We start from the raw sequence: 8,257 nt of genomic DNA, 5'->3' as shown, positions 1-8,257 counted from the left end.
ACTGTGCTTATTGTTGAGTGTTGAAAGGTTTGCGGATATCAGCCCAAACATATGATTCATTTCGATGACATGAGAATTTTGCTGGTAAATATCGTGCTGCCCTGCCGCATTGTTTCATTTTCTTCATGAATGAGAGTAAGTGTTAATGAGATTCCAAAAATGAACATTCATCATGAAAACATATTTCATTTCCAGACGTGTGGGTTTAATTTGCACTTACAGAGCTTTTCAAGATAATATGCGCGACTTTGTGCGCGTGGCTTTAATTACATATCGTGGCAGCACACATTCATGTTATATTGTCTAGCATGTTATATTGTATATTGTCGAGCAGATCCAAGCTAACTTATGTGCAATAATGTCTATTATCAGTGTTACATGGAACGAACCTGTAGTTGGAGTGTCAAAATGTCAGTCAGAACTACATAAGGTGGTTCCTTCAAAGATGACGCTTTCCTCCAAAATAGGACTCGAAACTTTTACTGCACTCCTGACTTACTGTATGTATCAATTACGTTACTAACTACAGTTACGTCGCCAGAGGAAATGAAACGTCGTAAACTGATGACCCCCTGTATTCTGTTGTACATTAAAGCGCTTTAATCATAATCAAGCGGAGCCCTCCATTAACTTCGACAAATGACCTAGATGAGTCAGAAATGATGCAACAGAACATTAAAATTGTAAGTAATTGAACGTCCCCCCCCCCCACCTCAACAATTCATCTTGGTTAAAATCCGACCAATCTTTAATTGGCTGAATTTCAAGCGTCCTATCAAAAATAAATTACCTGACTGCCGTGAACTCTGTCACCCCACCCTCAGGCTGCTTCTCTTTCCTTAATGGTGCAGTCACTCCTTTTGAGAGAAAAAAAAAAAAAAAAGAAGTCCTAAAGCCATAAATTAGACGACATACTAAAATTCAGCCATACGCCCTCAAAAAGGTTCAAGCAAAGGGAGAGATGACCGTAATTTCTTCCATACGAGGCTGAAACCCAACTGCAGAAACTTCACATTATTCAGTGTGAACAATTACCTCCGTGCCCTCTGGCTCTGCCCACACGTCGTTTGTCAGCCGGAGCGAGCTATCCAAAATCTGTATGCCCCCCATCATGGCCGTGACTCATCGCAACAAACCCCCGTTCATATTAATAGACTAAATGCTGCACTCAAGGAAGCGGCGTAGTTGAGAAAAATCACGCTTGCAGCTTATGAGGTCGGACCTCAAAGAGTAAACAATAAACATGGCTGACGAGCGGAACAAGATGGTGTTGCTTTTGCTTGCAAATCGACAATTTGCCATTCTGGCAGCGTAAATGAGTTTTTTTTTCTTTTAAGATGTTGCCTCGTTATTTAGGGCCATTGTCTTTTTACATTTACAAATACAACAGTAGAGAAAAATAAACCTGCAGTTTGAACTTTCGTCATGTAGGAACATCTAATGAATGATTTTCTTTGGTTTTTTCGCAACTCTTAATCCCAAAGAAGGAGCCACATCAACAAGTTAAAAGAAGGTAAAACGAGGGACAAGAAGGATAAGAAGGAAAGTAAGCTGACTCATAAAGATTTGAATATTATTATTATCAGCGGTTAACATTTTTACACTTGTGGGACAAGAATAGAAATCACATTTGTGTGTCAAATCATCACTAAATTAACATTAGCTCGATAGCTACCGATAGCATCTGCTTTTCAAGAGTTACGTAAACATTATATAAATATAGTTGGTGTTTGAGTATGCTATACATTTTAAAATACTATTAAGAGTGGTAAACTTTTTATTATTATTATATTTGGGGGACGAGAGTGCATGCAGTCTATTCATTAACATTCACAACTCATTGTAAAGTTAACGTCACACTGTTTGAAAGCGCTATATAAATAAAGATGACTTGTTATTTTTAAACGTTCAACAGTTAGAATGTGTGTTAATGTTTGAATATATTAATATCAATACATATGTGTTGTGGCTACATAAATAACATATTTAGCTAGCTAGATGCTGACGGCTAGCTGCTCTATCGTCACTTACAACAAGCATGAGCTACTTTTGTCTGAGCGGTAATATATAAGTACAAATTATCAATACTGAACAAGGATGTTAAAAAAAACAGATTAGATTTAACAACACATTTGACTTGCGTCTTCATCATTAAATGATAAAAATATAAATAAAATAACCAGCTAGTTAGTTAGCTACCAACAAGCTAGCTGCAATATTGGAGCTAAGCTAACTTAATTTTAAATTGTGTGTGTGAAAGATGATAAAAACACTTATTTTAATATGCTAGTAATAATAGTGGTAAAAACCAAAAACAAACAAACAAACAAACAAACAAACAAACAAACACTTGGTGGCCCAAAAACATTATTTAGCTAACTGCCTGCTGGCTAGATGCTGTTTTCACTTGTTATCAGTGGTCAAGGTAATTTCTTTTTTAAATGGGTGACAGTTACTGTAGCTATAAAGTGAGTATACTTCCAAAAAAGACCAATTGCCTTATAACACTATATTCATGTCTTTCACACAAATCATGACAAATAAATAAAATGTGCATAATAGTTTGTATATTGATGAAAGCAGTCAAATATCAGCAACCCCCCCCCCCCCCCCGAGGCGCCACTGTTCACAATGACAATATATAACATTAGCAATGATTTCTTTGCCAACACCATGGCAACAGGGTTCAAGCACACGGTCCCCGCTGACTGGCTCCCTAAGCGGGGCTCTCTTGAATAAGAAGCCAGCATTTAGTCCACTCAAAGGCTGTGACTTAGTTGTGCAAATTTCACTTCATTTCTTATTTTGATATTTATCGTGTCATTTATGTTCATTAAAATGTAATTTGATTCAAAAAATAAACTAGAGTCAAAAGTTTAGGGTTGCAATTTATTTTTTAAACGACAATAGTATGAAATTAGTCTAGACATTGTTAGCTTGGTAAAAAAAAAAAGATGTAAATACATGTTATATGATGATGAGGGGCAAAATATTTTTGTTCTTAACATGGACCAAAAACATTACTTAATTTTTAAAAAAACAACATGGACTCTTGAGCCTACTGACACAACATAGAACGTTTCAACTGGGAGAAAAATTCAGCATTATGATGTGGACCCACCAAAATGCCGGTAGAATGCCATTTGTCCTAATTAGTGTGATTAAACTCCGCTCTGTTAATGAGTTGTCCCCTCAAATAGGTCTCAGAATGGACGAGAAAGACCTTTTATATCTCACATTAGCCGCAAATGAGCATGCTCACGACAACTGTGGCCGTGCCCCAAAAGCTGCCCCGATGCCTTTCGATGATCCATAAAGCTCACATGATTGTTGCTCCAAATGAGCAAGCATTTAGAGGGACACACACATTATTTATTTTTGTAATTCAACATGAGCGAACATTTTCAAGGCCACTGCGAACATTGTTGTGCACACAGCAAAACTGTTATTAACCTGAACGTTACATTTACAGCGTGGAGATCTTGCTGTGCTGCCGGGATCGAGTGGAGAAAATTCCCTCAAAGTGAAGCTCGCTGGCATCAAAGAGTGTTCAGATGACATCTGGAAGCGCCGCTAACAGGTCATTTTGTGTGCGTGCGTTGGCCACACATATGGTCAGCACAATACGACACACTTCAAAGTCTACTGACATCTCTGTGGTCAAAGTCAGGGAAGATAAACACGCCGAGGATGCCGCCGAGAAGATGAAGAGGGGTTCAAGATGAAGACGAAGATGAGTGAAAAGGTGAATGCGATGCTAGATAACATTTGGCACGCTAAATTATTTGGCAAAAAAATAAAAACGTCAAATTAGTCATGCAAGCATGGAATACAGCTGTCAAAATTAATCTATCAAATTAACTGCCAACTATTTTGACTCATTTGCTCCCAGAAACGTATAAATATGTTCTGTTTTAAATATTACCAGTGTCCCAAAGACGTCTTTATCTGTTTTTTTTTTATTTTTTATTATTATTTTTTAATGCTAGAGCATACAGAAGGCTTTGATGCAGCCGCTGAACTGAAGAGAACGGTTGAAGCAATGGTTATTACAAAAACGGCCAGCAGGTGGCAGCAGAGTATAAGAGACCAACCAGGGCTATGTTGCAACAAGCTGTTTTCACCACAGTTTTAAACAGGTTTGTGAATAATGATGAAAATTAGCTATATTCTAATCGCTGCAAAACGGAAACAGATAGAAATACACTTTTTTTTTCCTGATGAAAGAAGAGACTAATCTTTCTATTGATAGGTTCCATGTTTTTGTAGCATCAGAACACATTATTCTGTGGGCCTTACAAAATCTGTCAAAATCCAGTAAAAGGTAGATAGAGTGAAGGGGGTTGCTTCAATGAAAATGGTTGGGAAGGAATACTTGAGTCATCCTTTGGAGCCATTTTTTTAATTTAAAATGGTCCAAATTCTCTGATTTCAGCAGTTAACTAACAGTTCACTTATTTCTGTAGTCCTTGATTAGAAAAAGACTGATTATCTTAATTATATTAATGCGACATTTGCAAACCTGTTTTTAATTTGGAAAACAATGACCGAATACGTAACATTGATCCACTTTTTTTTTTTTTTTTTTAAATCACTATATGACTACGAAGTACAAAATAAACACCAATCACTGGTTAATAGACAGTAATCAGGAGGGAAAATGCTTATCAATTCTAAAAATATTTGTTAAATTACAGCACTAGCTTGTCAGCTATTTTATGTTCCAATACTATTTTATGGTAAGCTCCAAGTGAGCCGTTTGCACCATCCCAGCATTAAGACGAGAAAATGCGGCCGATATAGGAGAAGAACATATTAGCATAGCGAGCGTCTTCGTCTTCTCTCGCAACTGGAAGACTTGACAGCAGCTCGTGGGCAGCTGCTGCATGCTGGGAGTGACACTTAATGAGCTGTGTTTTGCACGCGCACCTCGCCAGCCAGCGCTTCATTGTTTCGCTCTCAAAACGTCGCCGAGACGCGAACGAAGCGCTTTATCATCTTAATTGCCAACCTTTTGCCAATTAGACGACGCAAAGACCTCGGCTTTGTTGTTGCTCTGATGACCGATTATGAGATTTATTTTTGCTATCTTTGGATCTCGACTTTATCAGCGTGTTTACCGTTGTCACGTACTCCCTTCGTCCGCAGCTCTTTCCCCCCCATTCCCGAGCCAAAATGAACGCATCAATCAAAATTGCCTTTCGCTCCCGCGTTGTTTGGCTGCAACAAAGAGGCAGGCCAAATTGGCGAGTTTAGACGCCGACACGTCGTGACGTCTTCTTTATTTCACGCAACTTTGGCCTTCCTTTGCTTGCGCTGTTTTGACAGCCAAGATGTTCTTTTCTGATAAATTCAAGGTGAATCATTTCGATGCAGAAATGTGGTTCCTTTGAAACTTAGCCAAGGAAGTAAATTAGCCACCAAAGCGATACAAATCTATAGCGTTAGCTCTGTGATTTTAGAGTGTACAATTAGCAACATGAGTACAATCGAGTGATTATACATATCCTCATCATCAGCGTCAAACTTAAGACTCGTGGGCCTTCATGTCATTTTATGTTGCCCCTAAAAGCTTGCAATGATTTTCCTTTGACTTCCACAAGAATCTCCATAAATATGGTGGATGTTCTGTGAATAAGATTGGCTGAAAAAAATAAATAAAATAATAATAAATAAATAAAAATAAATAAATATATATATATGTATATACCCCCCCCCCAAAAAAAAATAAAATAAAATAAATAAAACAAATAAATAATAAAATAGTTTAAAAAAAATCTTAAAAAAATAAATAAAAATAAAAAAGTATCAGGCAGATCTTTTGGCAACTATTTATTCAACAATTCAATTTCATACATGAGAAGGAACCTCTAAATTAAATAAATCAATCCCACAGACAATGGGAGAAAACACACCTGGGTCATGGTGCTATGGACACCATCATGACTGCTCAATATAATATCAATAATCATAAAAGTCGTGATTTTCACCAAGAAGCTGCACTACTAACATGTCTGTAGCGGGAACGCTGACCTTTAAGTTTTGACAGTGTAGTGAGTGACAGTGCTGCACAACTACACACTCAATGACGTCAAGATGTGCACTTAGCAACAGCTGGAATTCAACAATATCGTGAAGAAAGTTGACATTTGGCTAGTTTCTTCTTTTGGGTCATGAAACATTTCAGTGAGAGGAAGGATAGTAGAAATACTGAAGTTATTATAAGTGAGATATTAGTCATGTAACACGGTCTTTTTTTTTTTTTTTTTTTTTTTTTTAAAGCAAAGAAATAAACATAGTGTGTCTGGAAAATGAAAGCAATATATTCCTGAGATGCAAAAACCAACTGGAATTATAATTCAACGACTAATAAAATATTAAAAAACAAAATAAATATACTTCATGTGTTGTGATCTTAAGGCCATGACTTCCCAGTACCATGAAATTAAAGTCAATAAAACAATGAATAAATCACCAAGAGAATCAAGCAGATTTGGACGTTTGAGTACATCATATGAGTGCTATATGTGCATTTATGTGCCAAACTTACAGTAACAACAGTATTTTTGCAAAATAAAAACTTAGCTTAAATGACGGATTTGTTTGCACAACTTTGCGTCGCTCCAATAACATCATGCTGCCCGGGTCGATAAAAGCCCAGCGATGACTCATGGAAATGATGCATTAGCTCGTGAGGGGGCAACAGCTTTAAAGCTTCATTTCAAAACCCACAACGTTCGGAAAACTGAGCCCAGATGTGACACAACTGCACTTGAACTCATCATTCAGCGCGAGTCCGCCTGTTGAAATGACAACTCGGGAGGAAAAAAACAAAACAAAAGAAGCTCATAGTCCTGTCAGAAATGCTTATTTACATGTTACATGAAAACACCTGCTTGCTGTTAGCATAATAGCATAACAGTTTCATTTTCAGAAAAATCACTTCAATTTTTGTGGATTACCATGACATGTCAAGGACAAAGAATAAAATCACAGACCAAAGAAAACAAAATGGTAAGAATGTCTGTGATAGTAATTAAAGATGTCTTATGCTATTATGCTAACCTTTTCTAATTATGTGTTTTCCTTTAGTACAAAGTCTGCTAAAGTTTCTCATCCTAATGAGAAACATATTACGCTTTTTTCCCCCCCATGTCCCTTTAGGGGCTCCGTAAAAACGCTACACGTTTGTGACATTAAAAAAGGAATGAATACACACAATAAAAAGTGAATAAAAAAAAAATCCTCGATAAACCTGACATGGTCGTGGACAGCCTGTAAGTGCACGATAGCAACGCCGCGTCGACGTTTGAAAGCATCGCTCGACGCTTTTAAATCAACAAGCCTCGGCGGCGACAGGCGAAGATAAAAAGCGGATTTATTGAATGTTTCCCAACTTGTGACTCACTTCATCCTGTCCCGTCTCCAAAACATTACACACAACAAATGGATGCGCACACGGAAGTGCTATCATGGTGATGAATAGACAGAAAGAAAGGCAGTGAAGAAGCGAGATTTGTGGCTCTCGATCCATCTTTGACACAATTGTGACTTTTTCTTTGCCAACATTGCGCACAAGCCACAGTATATTGTAATTCAATCGTACCGTAAAAGAGTTTACAAATGATGATACAATGACTTGTAGTCAGCAAAATAGCAACGGTGACATTATCATCTATAATATTGGTGGACAAGCCGGGCTTTTGACACCGCGAAACAGCTAGCTAGCGAGCTAATTAGGTCTTTTCTTAGTTAGCAGAGGGCTCGTCTGCTGTATCACCGCCTCGCTTGGGAATTTAAAAACATCACAACAACAGAGTTGTTGTGTAAATTGTGATACCCGAAAGGCGCAATACAAATTAAGGTTACTTACCTTATTAGGGAAGATGCATTTTCAGGATATAAACATAGCTAAGTTAGCTAGCTAGCTAACCACATGCTGTAGTGGTAGAAGTGGGCCAAGTTCTGTAACTATAAATAACATAACACAATTGTGCCAGAAGGTAAAGAGGCTCATTTTTTATCTGGTTTGGGTCACTGGACCGTTTTTAGTCCCGTCCAAAAAAAAATCTAGTAAAATGAAATGAAAAACAGTTTAGCGCGCTAGCTCAACAACTGAGTACAATATATTTCTCAGTTTTGGCACTTGTTTATCTTCACAACATATTTTTTGAAACAAAAAGTCATTTTTATAGGGTCTTTTGGGTTGAGCCTTTTTTTTTTTTTTTTTTTTTTTAAATGTGTGACAAATAATTGA

The sequence above is a fragment of the Festucalex cinctus genome, chromosome 18 (assembly GCF_051991245.1).
Source record: "Festucalex cinctus isolate MCC-2025b chromosome 18, RoL_Fcin_1.0, whole genome shotgun sequence".
Taxonomy (NCBI): domain Eukaryota; kingdom Metazoa; phylum Chordata; class Actinopteri; order Syngnathiformes; family Syngnathidae; genus Festucalex; species Festucalex cinctus.
Note: the sequence above shows the minus strand (reverse complement) of the source record.